We start from the raw sequence: 16,284 nt of genomic DNA, 5'->3' as shown, positions 1-16,284 counted from the left end.
AATAAAGGAAAGCTTGCTGGAGGATACCGAAGTTGAATCCTGAAATATATACAGGGTTAGCTAGGAGAACAGACTAAAACATTTTACACCAAATCAGCCAGCAAAGCTTTGGAGTGAAAAATTGGCGTGATTACTAGCAGCTCCATGCTTTAAATCTAGCAGTGGTTGCAACAAAATGATTTACAGGAATGGTAAAAAAATAAACAGGTTTAATCAAGAAGATGAGATAAGAGATACTGTAATTCTTTTACCAAGAAGAATATGGCAACCATGAGCTGTCTTTGGGCATGCCCCTATTTATCATGTTCTTTAAAGTCAATGTGTTCATATATTCATTTACGCTCAGTTTTAAATTTCAGATAAAAAGCTGATTTTTAAAAATGAAAACAACCTATTTATATTTATTTATTCATGAGAATTCCAAATGGACAGCAGCAAGATGGGCTCATACAGTTAGAAAATGTGTGTGTGTGTGTGTGTGTGTGTGTGTATGTGTGTGTGTTCACACATCCCAAAGAATACAGCTCTATTTGCATTAAACTTATTAAGTCAAGTCAATTTTACAGACATATAGGCTAGAGCTTTGGCCCTTAATTCCTCTTGATCGTCCACCTGGTAAATTTCATTTCCCACCGTGCTTCCCTGCAATTTATTTTTTATTTTTATTTTTTTTTGCGGTACGCGGGCCTCTCACTGTTGTGGCCTCTCCCGTTGCGGAGCACAGGCTCCGGACGCGCAGGCTCAGCGTCCACGGCTCACGGGCCCAGCCGCTCCGCAGCATGTGGGATCCTCCCGGACCGGGACACCTGCAATTTATTTTTAACATTGTATTTGTTTGGATATCATTAACAAAGAAAATAGCAGCCTCCTAAGGTACAGAAGAGCATTTCAGACATTTCAGTGAGAAAACAATCAAATTTACATACTCACATCTTTTATCACAGTGAAATATGGTTGGATATACATTTTACTCATGAAATCTGGGAATATTTAATAGTTAGGTAGACACCAACGATGTGCCGATCCATGAGCTACATATGGATAAGGAGAAGTCCATATCATATTTCTTACTGCTCCGGAATATACACCTTAGATGGGGAGGATCAATTCTTATTTGTTGAGCATCTGTTATGTGCTGGCTCCGTGATAGGCACTTTGTTATACTTTACTTCATTTAACTTTCAGAACAACACTGTAAGGTGAGGAAATAAAGCTCAGAAAAGTGAAGCAGTCTGTTGCCAGTCACATAGCTAGAATTCAAGCCAGGATTTCTGGCTCCAAGCCAATGCTCTTTGTACACCACCTCCCTCACTGAGACTTTCAACAAAATCACACACCATGGAGGGTTAGTGACCGTAATGTGATTTAGCAGCGACCACAAAAAAAAAAAAAAAAAAATTGTGAAAATCCAAGTTGATGAGATAGAAAAACTAGGAGATATTTATTTTTAAAGGAATTTGAATAAGAAATCTGGATATCTGTTTATTGTAAGCACAGATTGCCTACTACGTGCCAGGCATTGAGCTACATGCTTTGTGGCGATGATCATCAATCCTCAAACTGTATTGAGACAGGCTGGGACCTGGGGCCCTTTGCTGCCGTGCTGCAGTGCTTGCACCTGGACACACCTCTCCTCAAGTAACAAAATACAAAGAAACTATATGGGACTGAAAATAACTTCCTGCATGCTCAGTTGGGACAAATTCTGGACAAAAGATACAAAGAGACCAAAAACCTAACTACCACTTTTGAAGAGCCAGGAGCAAAAGCAGGGTACTGTGTGTGCCCCCGGAACACAATACACCTAAGGGGTGGGCAAAACACCTAAGCCACCACTCCAACCTGATCCCGGACACACTCCTACCCTCACCCCATATAAAGAACAACCTCCCCTCGGCCCCAGCGAGCGAGCAAGGAAGGAAACCTGTTGTTTGTTCTCGCTCCCCACTCTGCTGCCGCAGGGGCCCCCATAAAGCCTTGCCTGAATTTCTTGTCTGGCCTCTGATCAATTTCTATTGATTAAGGAGGTCAAGAACCCTGGTTGGTAAGAGTATGAGGTAGATATTGTTATTATATTAGTGAGAGATAAATATGAGAGTTGCCCCCAAGTCTGAGTCCAGAACGTGTTTTGTTCCCAACTACTCTACAGGCTCCTCCCAAATTTCCTTACACGTCGGAAGTAACCAAGTTATGAGCAACCTCAGAAGTGAGTAGTCCGTCTCAGGATATGTGAGAGAGAAACTGAAAAGTTACAGCGATTTTCCATTTAAACAACCTTTTACAAACCTTCTCTCTGCACATGAATTGGGATTCATTACTAAAAGCTGCTCAACTCACTGTGACTTAAGAACTGATATACGGTTTGGCCCCTGTACCACCAGGGAAACACCTGCCTTTAGGAGGGAAGTCATTTAAATTTAGAGATTTGAAAATAAAAAATAATAAAACTGGGTATCATTCCAAATAAAGAATGTGTCCTAGATTCATTCTTTTGTCAAATGTCATCCAGATCAGAAATTTTAGGTAGGAATCCTATTTGTAAAATAGTGGTTTAAGTACACACTTACTAAGTACTATTTTCTATCATGTTAGAGTTCATCTACTGTAAGCCTTGTTATGGTAAAGCTGCTCATATTATTTCTTTCCATGGAGCTCAGAATCCCCATCTCAATACCAGGCCTATCTATCAACCGAACTAAATTTCCTATCACAAGAGGCCACGGTGATTTTCTTCTTTTCTCTACCACCATGAGGTAGGAAATGGGGAGGGTAATTTTTTCTGGATCTAATGACCACACACTGTCTTAGAAAGCCGTGTTCAAGGATTATTGAGAGAACATACCTGCCAATTTTTATGAGATATTGTCACCAACCTTGAATACTTTGAAGGAGTAGCTCCTGAATCTTAGGATATTTATTTATATTTATTTATTCTGGTCTTCGGTTCTGGATTGAGCCCTTGTTTTAAGAGAATAAGAATTTGTTGGACCATTTGGAGGCCTGGTTCTATGTTATGTAGATGGAAATGTCTTCAGGCAGCCAATTAACTTTTCAATCTCTCCAGAGACCTGTGCAAAGTCCAAGTGCACCCAAAAACAAATTTTGAAATGATACAAGAGCACCCTGCCTGACCTCTAGCATTCCCTTTTGGTGGTAGGAAGGTGATAACGGTAAAGGAATAACAATCACTCCAGGTAATGGGAGAGTTGATGTTCATATAATACATGGAGATGAATAATATTTGTCTTGAACTGATCTAAGCCAAGTTGTCCACCTACAACTATTAGATTCCTTTTGATAAATATTAGTGACTTCTAATAGTTAGAGGTGGGTGAGAAAATATTATCTTTCCTTCCCCTGCGTCATTAAAATAAAAGCAAGTCTCAGACTGACTTCTGTCACACATACAGATATTTAGTTGCCAGCAGGTATGAAACAAGGGCACGAGCCCTTGTGTATGCCTAAAGAGTCCCTTGGGGGTCCTGACAAAAACTTGACATAAAAAGTTTACCTCAAGGCAAATGTGACCATATTCCAGCTAACCGTATTAATCTGAGTCATGTGATCAAAAATCTACTGGCTAAACACAGGACCATTAAGGAGTGAGATCAAGGTAGTCAATTCTCTGGGTCAGGGATGAAGGCTAGTCTAGATTCTTGTATCTTATCCACGCACCTTCCTCTGCCTATCCACAGTTCTTCAACACCATTCATTTCACCAAAGAAACATAATCTCCAACATCTGTTCCACAGCTTAAGAAAATTGCGATATTGAACATTCATAAATAGAGCTGAACCTTGTGTTGGCCACATCTGGAATACATCCTTTTGGTGAAATCCTAGCTAACCTTCCCTGGGGTGAGTACTGATTAGAGCACTTGACTACACCTAGAGTATAGACTTAAGCTAACATTACTGTGATGGAAGAATATTTTTATAGTATAAATGAATATCAAAGATTTGGAGAAGATGTTTTGTTTATTTAAAATTCCATACAACCCATTTAGTAAGTTCTTTCTCACTGTATTTCAAATATAGTCTGAGGTATTAATTTATATAATACTAAGATCTTAAAATACAAAGTAAACAATATTGACACTTCCTTAAGAGTTAAAATAAAGTAGAATCTAGCCCATTTATTTACTACTCCTCATCTAATTTCTTAAGGAAATAAGACTGTGGTATAGAAAAAATAACATAAACTTTGGAGTCAGTCTTGAAGTCAAATCCCGATTTTCCACTTTCCCACTGTGTGAACAAGGATACTTTGCCAAAGCAAAATCTCAGATTCCTCATCTGTTAAACGAAGATAATTTCTATGTCATGGAGCAGTAGTGAGGATTAAATGGAATAACAAACAACATGTTCTTGGCACATTAGAGATAGATATTAAATAGGAATTATCATTATATGTATGATCAGGATGACTTTGAAAATAAAAACAACAAATTGCTAGTAGTCTCATTTTACATGTGGCAGAGTAAGATCTACAATTCAAAAGGCTTAACCTCCAATATTGTTCTTTGTCCTGAGTGTGGCGCATTACTCTACTGGATTTGTAAAGGGAAGTAGGGCAGAGATCTATTCAGTCTCTGACCGTAGAATACTCATGTTTTTGGCTTTCTTTTTTCCTGCCCTGGTTGCCTTTTTTAGAAAAATGTTATTGTTTGGTAGCATTTCACCTATGGGAACTGTATCACAATTATAGCATAACATAAAATGAGAGGAATATAGTTAATGTCGAAAATAAGTTTTTATTGTGGTTGTGGTTTGTGGTTTTATTTAGCTTATTCTGTTCCATTTTGCTGGGTGCAGAAAACGAAATGTAGGCCTATATCCAAATTTCTTAGGCTCTATTCCTTCTCTTAATAAACAGATCAATACTACACTCCTCTACTCCATGGGTATAAGAACCACTTCTCAGAGTCCTTTCTTGAGGACAGATCTTCAATACACTTGGAGTGAAAGACAGAGAAAATTGTTGGGCTATTGATTTATCAGCATGGTTTAAAAGGCCATGTCTTACAACAGTTTGCTTTAAAAGGCTATAATCTTCTCATGAGGAAACTCAAGACCTAATCTGTTAAAACCATTTTTAACATTTTAAAACCACACACGACACAGCTTTGCTACTGATTCTCATTAGCCTGATGAGGAATATGTTGACCTGAGACCTTTTGTTTTAACTCCATTTGGGAACGAGAGCTACCCAGCATGCATTAGTACAAAGCAGTTACAAAGGTCATTGCAGAAGTGAGTGCAATGATTACTAATATCTGTTTTGCCGTTTTACCTAAGCACGATGTGTAGCTGCTGTGTTACAGATTAATTGCAAATATTTTGAATGTGACATTTCTTTTTCTTCATAAAAAAGTACAGGTGAAGTGATTACATAGTTGAGTTTGACAGCAGAATAGAAATGCATTTTTCTATGTGACTATTATCAGAAGATAATGAAAAATAAACAATAGTAATGCTTTCTTTAACCATTCCCAAGGAGCTAAAAGAAGTTCCCCATTTCATGAAATTGTCCATGGTGGTCAGCCATTTCTTAAAATTACTCCCTGTGCAAAAATTACTCCCAAGAGTAAGAGTACACATGGGGATGGGATTCCTAAATTACTCTTCTAAACTTTGCTAGATCCAACTGTGAATTACTCATAAAACTATGCACTCTCAGAGAAGACCTTAAAGATGTTCACCTAACGCAGGCACAAGTGGGCTGCTTAATTTTCTCTGTAGCATTATTTGCAAATTTTCCTTCAGCTTTCTCTGCAACCTCCGTAGTGGTGGGGAACATAGTACTTGGTGAGGTACCACCACGCCCCCTGGAGAATCACATGAGGCTTAGGTATAATGCTAATGCTGATTGGTTATTACTAGCTTCGGTGACCTTTGAACTTAGCTTTGCTTATCTGTAAAATGAGAGAGTTAGGTAAGATAGGTCTTGAAGAAACTATTTCAGATTAAATGGTTCTGTAATGTCAATATCTTCAAAACCTCACTGTTTTTTCTGAAAATTTTCCAGAAGCAAAAATGTAAGCACTGCCATACCCTGCCCAGACTTTCACAATGAGAGTTTTCTAAACTGTCTCATTGTCTAGCTTCTTTCTCCATCCCCCGTGATTCCTACAAACCAGAAATTAGAACTATTTGGAGGGTAAGTAAGTGATGGACATAAGTGATGCTGAATACTACATTGTATCACAGCAGAAAACTTATTTTCTGGTTGAGCAGCCATGGGTGTTGCTAAGATTAAACATTGGACTGAGGGACTGACAGACTGGTTGTTTTGTGGTAAAGTAATTTTCCCCCTTCGCAAGCCAGAGATATTCACAAAAGGGTTATATTTGCAATTTTTCATGTTCCCCATCAACCACTCACCTCACTGTTTTAGGTGATCATCCGTACCTGGATCAGTAATATCATTAGGGGTTGCAAAATGACAATAATGTAACCCTATAATTTCTTCTACCTTATTAACTGGCCTTCTTCTGTGTTACTCCTTTCCCAAGCCAGTTAAATTATCTATGGGCTGTATCCCGTGACATCCAGCCTATTACTTTACTTGCTTTTAAAATAGCACCATACTGCCTATGCACCTATCGACATTCGACCAGATTTCTTTTTTGTACATATATTCAAATAATCACAATGTTTCAGTTCAAATTCACACAATCACAATGTTTTCAGTTGCATTGATTAACCTGCAGCCCAGTTTAATCAATCCACATATTACAGCAGGTCTCGATTCCAATTCATTGATTGTTTTTATTAAGCAGCGTTATAGGGCTCAAGCTATAGAGGACTTCACCCTTATCCCCAGCACCTTAAATGGGGTTGCCATTTAGTGTGTGAGATAATTTATTTGCTAAAATATATGCTTGTGACTTATTTATGATAATACCATCTTTAAAATCGGGAATGCCTCTCACCTGATAATCCCTCTGGATTTGTGGATCGGACATTCAGTTCAAGGTCACACATTTCTGTTTTTGTTTTTTAGGCAAGCAGCACCCACTGTGAAGGATAAGTTGTCTACTTAATATCTTTCATTTCAATAGATATATTTTATACCATAATGGACTTTTAAGAAAGACTTCAGGGCATATATTAATGTAAAATTTTAAAGTCAATTTTCTCATCTCTGTAATTTGTTTGATTTGTCAATTAATCAAATAAAAAATAAGTTAAAAAGTTATACAATGCACAGCTGATTTCATTAGTTTCCAGCCAAATTTGTATTATGACAATGACTTCTTAGGCAGGCCTAATTATTTTCAATTATGCAAAAGGTTTAAGGCACCAATGCATTCAAAGGACCTTTTATGTAGAATGACTCTCACTTTTCTTGGCTTCATGTGAACATAGGTGGTTTTTATTTCCATTGAAGTAGTTAATAGGGTTAACCAGACTTAATAGGAAATGTTTAAGCATGCCGAATGTTGACTTTTTGACAAATGGTCTCCATTTTAATTGCTCAAATTATGCTTAATCATTTTCCTGAAAATATTTGAACAAAAATCACCTCTTCTGCTATTTGTTCCAACACATTGCTTAGAGGGCAAAACATTAAATAGTAGAGACAAATTCAGGGTAGAAGACTGAATTCCTATAGTGACTGGGAAACAGTTTTCTTTGACAGAAAATACTCTCTTAAGGCCAAAATGGATTAAGTTGTAATTAGTGTTCCCATTTTTGTGGAATTTCAAAACCAAGATGGCATGCTTTACCTAATAAACTGGCTTCCTTATTGGAAACATTTTAATTTTCCCACATAAGTTAGTGAGCATTTAAATCAAAAGAGTTGAGAAGGCAGCCTGTCACAATTTATGGACAAAAAAAGAGGGAAGGAGATGAATAAACAAATAATAATAATTTTGAAAATGCCTTAAGTATTGACATTGTCATAACTTATTTTGAAGACCAAGATAATTGGCTTCAGCAGACATGATATCGTATGCAAGCATTTCCATATTTCTGATTTAATGAAAGTTACAAAATGATGAAAATATAGTCCATTCTTACAACAGTTTAAATACTCTTTCTCTCAATGTTATGGCCATTCTCAGTTCCCACTGGCTAGAAGAAAAAGATAACGTGTTGAGTGTAATCGTAGGCACCACGCAAGACTATAAGAACTATAACATATAACTGTAGGGTATATTACACTCAGGAATTTTGGAATATTTGAGGTGAAAGTAGATTTCTTCAATAAACAAAGCTTTTCATCTAAACTTCAATGATTGTAAGAAACAAAGGACAATTGCAATGGAGGTAAACTCATCGTCATTTAATAGAAAGTAGATGGCTTTGGAGTTAGCCAGATACAGATTTAAATCCTGCAATTCCTGCCTACTGTTTCAGGCAATTTACTTATCTCTGTCTAAACCTGTGTCAGTAGCCATTATTCTATCCACCTCAGTCAATCAGCTGAAAATTAACGAACTGATATTTATAGAAGAAATGAAGAAACTATGCATATGTTGGCATAAATAGTTCAATTAGGGAAATACCAAGACTTAAATTTCTGGCTTTAGAAGTGGAAAATGTGGTAAAATTCTAAGAATACTGGAAGAAATAAAAACAGAAAAATATGTATTTACCTTGATATAAAAAGAAAGGTGAATAGTCCACAGCTTTTGTTGCCAAAATGAATGAGAGATGAAACTTTCCGTTTCTGCCTTCTATGTGCCCATGCTGACACTTGCGTAAATAAATTGAACGGATTTGTCTTTGCAATAAAGAGCCGAGTTGTGGCAGAAATGGACTATTGTTGGATCAGTCTTACCAAGAGACAAATTTAGGATGCTCTGACAAATTTGAAAACATCTCCCCAAATCACATCTGAAGAATACTGACGCTTGTGCAACAAAATAAACCAGAAAAGATGTGCTATTACAACATCTTCATCACAATAAATGGGACTAAAGTTTTCTTCATTTTACACTCTGTGCTTCTGATTGAACTATACTTAGGTTGTAAAAATTGTCACTGCTGTATAGCAAGCTTATATATCTTTGGTAATCAAAGTCAGGAAAGACAGAGTTGGACATTCTAATCTTTATTTTAGGAAGTTTTTAAAGAGTATTTTGGGGAGTAGCCAATGAATATCAATATGTAAACACTTTGTCTTTAAACATTTCATAAGGTAAAAATCTTAATCCAATTTTTTTCCACTTTAGAAAGAAGCTTATTAGAGAAAACTTATGTACATTTCTTTATGTTTTATATAGTAAAAATGGTATTTTCAAGATGCACAAATAAATTTTATTCTACCTTAAAAAATTTTATTCCCTCAAAACAATTACTATATATATTAATGGTAATTCTGTCCACAATTTTGTTTCTTTGCTTATCATTTTATGGATTATTAGAGCTGTATTGACAATAAATTCCTTTGACCCTCTTTCTGTTTATTGGGCCTCCCCTTAGAGTGGCCCATTGGCTTGCCCTATCTGATGATGTCCTTTCTGCTCTCTTGCTTGGTAACTCTCAACAATTACCAAGTGACGATAGGAACACCAGGTTCTTTCTTATCTGTTGTCTCTAACCTAATGTTCCCCACAATCTGCAAAAGAGTAGATATTTTGTTTAATAATGAGTTGTGGGGTCTTATTAATTGTCTTAGATTCCTGTTGCAAATTCTTAATTATACCTTAAACTCTATTATTTTAATATACTTTCTGTAGCAATTAACACTAGGAAACTTATCAACACAGAAAGCACCCAGAAAATGTATATCCCAAGGAGTTTTGTTACACTATTTTCAACAAAAATGAATTAAGCAACCCATCTGATACTGATATGAAAAACACTACAAATGAGGCCTAGCTTACTTTTCTAGAAAGTACCGCCTACGTGTTCTTTATTTTAATGCTGTTTTATAGGCTTAAAAGTTTGATATCATATGATCCCAGGTCCACATTGCTTCTCATTATTTAGCAGGCTTGGGGTCATGTGACATAGCTAGTTGATCTTTGGGTTACCATTCTGATGAATTCTGAATTTTCACAGATCCAGCTTCTCTTCCTTCTTTCCTTCCTTCCTTCCTTCCTTCCTTCCTCCCTTCCTCCTTTTCTCCCTTCCTTTCTTTCCCATGTAATTCCCTTAATTAATCAAATTCATTGGTGCCATTCCTCAGAAAGCCTCAGACTTGGGCTATTTTCTGCCCTAGCACAATAATGGCTGGATACAGAAATCTATCAGAAGACACGATATACTGACTAACCGACCTTTAGTGCAGACTGTGCCGCAACTTTTACTGCAAGTGTCTGGGATTATTATCATTCCTGAATCAATTACTTGATTTTAGAACTCTCACTTTGTTCTCTAGCTGCAAACCGGAATTTCATTCATCGGGAGGATACCTTCACGTCTTTCCCACTCGTAGATTACTAATGTGCTTCTCACTCAATGGTTTCAATAAAAGACAACTGGCTGGAGAAAATAGGATTGGAGATAAATCCTAGTAGTTTCACATGGCTACACATATTACCACATTACCACAGACTTACTTAAAATAAGACAAATTTATTATCTTACAGTATCAATATTGGAGGTCAGAAGTTCAAAATGGGTATCACTGGGTTAAAATCAAGGTGTTGGTGGAGCTGCATTCCTTCTAGAGGCTCTAAGGCAATGTAGTGGGTTGAAATGATGACCTCCAAGAAGATATGTCCACATTCCAAACCCCGTCTATAATCTGCACTAATATGGTAGCCACTACTCACATGAGTACTTGAAATATGGCTATTCCAAATTGAGGTGCATCGTAAGTGCAAAACACACATCAGATATCAAAGACTTGGTTTGAAAAAAAGAATATAAGTAATCTCATTAATAACCATAGCATCAGTGACATGTTGAAATGGTAATATTTTGAAAAGATGGGGTTAAGATATATTATTAAAATTAATGTCACCTATTTCTTTTTACTTGTTTTAATGTGGCTACTAGAGCATTTGAAATTACACACACGGTCTGTATTTTATTTCTATTGGACAGTGCTGGTTTATATCCTTGCTATAGTTCTTAGAAGCGGAGGGACTAATCTAAGTACCCAGCAACAGCAAGGAACATTCACCTCCTTCTGTTCTAATTTCCTGTACTCTTCCCTATTTTTCCAAATGAATTAGGTAATGGAGGTAAGACTGCTAGTATCGGGGCAACGACTTTCTCTTCAGAGTCTCAGTGTTACTGATTTGAAACTCAATAAAATACAATCAGTAAATGAACAAATGAGTTGAACAAATGATCAGTTGAATGCATTTTTTGAATGAATATCGAGCAGCACATACATCATACATTTAAACATTTGTCTTTATCACTGATGAACATTTATTACAGTATGTTTTGAGTATATATACATTCCACAATCTTGTGAATATATAATTGGAGAAAAAATCATTTTTATTCAGTGAAGACACCACTCTAGCTTAGTGCAAAATGTTCTAACCTTACAATATCAAAAATGACATATATCCTAAACTATTCTCTCAGTTTGAATTAGTCATTTGCAACTTTTTTTCTTACTAGCTTATAAGCAAGTCAACTGAAGTAATACTACTTGTCAGCAACTTTGCATGAAAACAAAGTTCCCCAGCCCCTTTAACATTTACTGGACGTATTTATCAAATAATTATATGCACAAGCAGTCTTATGGGAAGTTTGTATGACAAACAACATAAGCTAACATTCATGATTTAACAAATTTTTATGAGTGTGTTCCATGTACCAGTCACTATGCTAGTTCATTTTTATGCATAATTTTGCCCAATGTTTAGAATATTCTAATAAATCTTATCATCAATTCCACGTTTTACTAATGAGGAAACTCGCAGAGTTTAACTGACTTGTCCATAGTGGCATACCTAGTGGGTAGAGCAGAAACTGTCAAAAGAAAATTTGGAGAGCTTTAGTTGATATGAATATTTTATTGAACAAGAAACAAACTGTTTGCAAACAGGGAGACTTCAAAACCAAAAGTGCTATGCTCTCAGCCGTTACAGCTCAGTTTACAAAGCGTGAATGGGGAAGTACATTGTTTTCTATTGTGATTGGTTACTAGAAGCTTACATTCCTTTTAGGGTAGTAGCACTGCATAAGCTTGTTGGTAGCTGATTGTCTAGGAAGCTACTTGAAAGAAAGCTTGAGTTTTGGTCGAGATCAGAGTCAGCATTTCAGGGAAATCAAGACAGTTTAAGTTTGGGTTACAAGGCAGTGGGTGGTTGGATACTCAGACTGTGGCTCCATTTTGGGTTTTCTTTAACACCACAATTCAGTCTTCATGCTTATTCTAAGGCCCTTGTTCTACTACAAATTTTTGACATGCATTAAAAATTTTACATAATTTAAATACTTCTTTGATAATCATTTCCAAGAAAACCATGTTATGTTTAAATATTAAATACATACCATGACCACTGTGTATCTTAGCAAATGCCTTCATCAGCAGTTGCAGGTCTGGTCAGCAGTAACCAATGGCAGGAGGGTAGGTGAAAACTCACTTCTCTGAGGGATATCTTCAGTTTTTGCCATCTCGGTAGCCCTTCTCCCCTTTTTGTTTGTAAGTTTTTATTACAGTCCCTAGAATTTCCTTTGGAAACCATACACATCATGTTTGAACTTAAGATATGTGAATTTCTGCCTCAAGCCACTGAGTTGTGACAGTCAAGAAAAATATTATGCAATGAAGAAAGAACCCAGCTAGGAAACGAGAAGCATTCGGTCTAATCCAGGCTCTGCCTCTAACTGGCTGTAAGATCTTGGAAAACGTACCTATGTATCCATATGTCTACACCCACAAAATAAAGGGGTTGGTCTCCACATGATCTCTCGGAAAAATCCAGCTGCTGGTTCTGTGATCTTGCCTAGGAGAAAGTCTGAAAATTCAACCCTCAAGGAACAGTTAGGAGTTTATTTTTATGAGACCCAAGGTGATTGAGAATCGAAACCAAGCAACTGTACCTCATTTTTAAAATTGTTTATTAAATAACAAAGAATCAATATTGATTTGATTGAGAGCAATTAATAATGAGAGAAGAAAAGAGAAGGTTATAGAATATCACAGAATCAATTCAAGAGAATTTGCTGGAGTTGAAGGACATAAGTCTTCAGATTGAAACCACCTTCTAAATGCCAAATAAATGTATGAAGAAGTCTGTTTCCTAGATAAGTATTTGTGTAATTTTGGTACCAAAGGAAGAAAAAAAGACAAGGTCCTAATAACTTCCGGAGGGAAATAGATATGTCATCGACAGGGGAGTGATCAAATTGGTACCAGATTTCTCAGCAATAACACTGATACAAGATAGTCATGGAGCAAAGCTTTCAGAGATCTGAAAGAGGCAGATGCAGGATGAGAATTCTATGTCTAGACAAATATTCAGTCAAATGTTTGGAATAAGCACACTTTTAGACACAAGTTTTCAGAAATATCACTTCCCACACACTCTTTGCTCTAGCAAGACAACTAAGTAATTCAAGAAAGGCAAAGATAAGTTCCAGGAAAGATCTTCTACCAAAGATGAAATCCCAGGATGACCACCTCAAAGCCATCCTAAAAAGTGACTTGTCCAGATGATAGGTAAGGGAAAGAGTGTCCCAGGGGAAAGTCAGTAAAACAAACACTCTGTAAAATGTCTGATAAGCTAAACAGTTTAAATACAATGTTTGCATAAAGAGACATAGTGGACAAAAAGAAAATTAGAAACTCTTGATAAATGAAAAACCTGCCAAAGAATAAACTATTTGGCTTTAAAGTAAGCTACATTTACATAGTTTATTGATTTAATTAAATATAGTGATTTAACTAGACTAGGAAGTTGGTGGTTTAAGAGACAAAAAAGTAAATAAATAATTTCTAAAATTGAATAATTGAATAATAACAGTACAAGACAGCATTCAGAGATATGGAAAAAAACAGGAAGAATCAGCTAGGAATCAAAAGTCACAGACTTCCAGTTATAAAACAAATAAGTCCTGGATGTAATGTATGGCATGGTGACTATAGTTAATAATACTGTATTGTGTATTTGAAAATTGCTAAGAGAGTAGCAATTTAATTAAATTGCGAATTAAAGCTTCTTATCATAAGAAAATAAAAAATTGTAACTATGTGAGGTGACAGATGTTAACTAGACTTATTGTGGTGATCATTTCACAATATATATGAATAGCCAATCATGTATAACTAAAACTAATATAATATATCAATTAAAAATAAGTAAAAGAGGGCTTCCCTGGTGGCGCAGTGGTTGGGGGGTCCGCCTGCCGATGCAGGGGACGCGGGTTCGTGCCCTGGTCGGGGGGGATCCCGCGTGCCGCGGAGCGGCTGGGCCCGTGGGCCATGGCCGCTGGGCCTGCGCGTCTGGGACCTGTGCTCCACGGCAGGAGAGGCCGCAGCGGTGAGAGGACCGCGTACCGCAAAAAAAAAAAAATAATAATAACTAAAAGAAATAGCTGAAAGAATTAAACATGGTTGCCTGTATATAGCCAAACTGGAGGCTGGGGAAGAGCCTGTACCCTTTCATCAAGCTTTACTATATTATTTGGTGTTTTCACCACGTTCATGGGTTATTGTGATCTAAACTATTTTGATTTTTTTCACTGAAATAATGATATTAGGAAAGATTTTTTAAAGTACTTTTGATGTCTGAACACAGAGTACGTAATTCTCTATATAGTATGATCTCAATTTTGTAAAACAAATAAAATAAATACCTGATATATATATGTCTTGTAAATATATATCAGATATTTGTTTTATTTATTAAAATATTGAGTTAAACATATATGTATTGTATGTATTTTACTAAATTGGGTATTATATATATTCAATTTAATAAAGTTTAATAAATAAAATACAAGACATATAAAAGGAAAACATATATATATCAGATATTTCTTTTATTTATGTTACTAATTGTAGCTCATTCTGTGAGAAATGTGTATTCTGTGATATGGGTATATATTTAAACTTTATATATGTTTATTTGAACCCCATATTTGATGACTGAGAACATTGAGAAAGCAGATAAGAAGAGTCTGGAAAGCAAATTTCCTGTGGAAGAAACTTCTGATGCGACCTTAGTCTTTAATGTCTAGGAGGCAGGGAATTTTGACATTGCTCGTTGGTAGAGTTTATACTAGGCCAGAGGTAGGTTTTTACCTTGCAAAGTTAACTTTGAACTGCTGACGGCAGCTAAGAGTCCAGAAGCATTAGTCACTAGGTATTTTGGGCTTTGCCAGGTGCCTGCAACTTGTTGTGGTTCTGACTCTAAAAGAATTTCTGTGGAGATAGGGCCAAAGGCATGGGCCTTTAGCCAGCACAGATGGCCTCAGAGTACAGGTTGCTGCAGTTTGACCTTAAACTCGTAGTGCAACGTGAGGGCCTCAAAAGCTACGCCTTCGGCAGGTGCTAAGGCCTCAGGCTGCAGGCGGCTGTAGCTGATAGTGGTGCAGACACAGCTTGGCCTGCCATCACTGGCCAGGCTCAAGTGGACGGTTACCTGCATATACGTGGCCAGTCAGCAAAGTTGCACGTGAGACACAGAACACTAGGGAGCTTCTAGCTAGAAAACATTAACATATCACGTGGCTGAGGCTTAAGTGGCAGGAGGTAGTGCTCCATTCTGCCTTCATGGTACAGCTTGAGACTGCGGAGCCCTTGACCTTTAATTGTGTGTCTGGTCCAAAAGCTCAATATAGAAAATGAAAATAGAAAAGGACGTTTGGGCAAGTTTCAAAATAATTATTGTAGCTGAGCATGTGGGTATCACAGCAGCCAGGGGATTTAGGGGATGGAAAAGAAGAAGGAGATTGTCTGGACATCAGAGGACCATATGGCTGGGACACCTGCCCCCACTGGGACCTCAGGGCACCTGCCTCACAACAGACTCAATAGCAGCTTCAGTTGAGAAATTTTAAGGGTGATTTTTCAGCTGAAACAAATGTGGCTCTAAGGTGAAATCCTTTTCTAAGAGGCAGGGTTTCTTTTTAAGCCAAATTAATTCCATTCCAAGAGGCAAAGGTACTCAGTGGGTTCTCAGTAAATGTTTGTTGAATGAATAAATGATTCACATTTATTATTTTTAAAAAAAGGGGCAAAGGAAGGGTGCCACTATACACAGGCACAAAATTTCTCACAGAAGACCTACGAGTCAGTACTAACAATAAGGCTTATCCTCAGGACTGAAATGCTTAAAGGGAAAAGGAAGTTAAGAGGGTTTGAATAGGTTGGATGAGAAAGAAAGGATTCTCAGATAATACCTCGTTTTTGCGG

Source organism: Phocoena phocoena, chromosome 5, assembly GCF_963924675.1.
Source record: "Phocoena phocoena chromosome 5, mPhoPho1.1, whole genome shotgun sequence".
Classification (NCBI taxonomy): domain Eukaryota; kingdom Metazoa; phylum Chordata; class Mammalia; order Artiodactyla; family Phocoenidae; genus Phocoena; species Phocoena phocoena.
Note: the sequence above shows the minus strand (reverse complement) of the source record.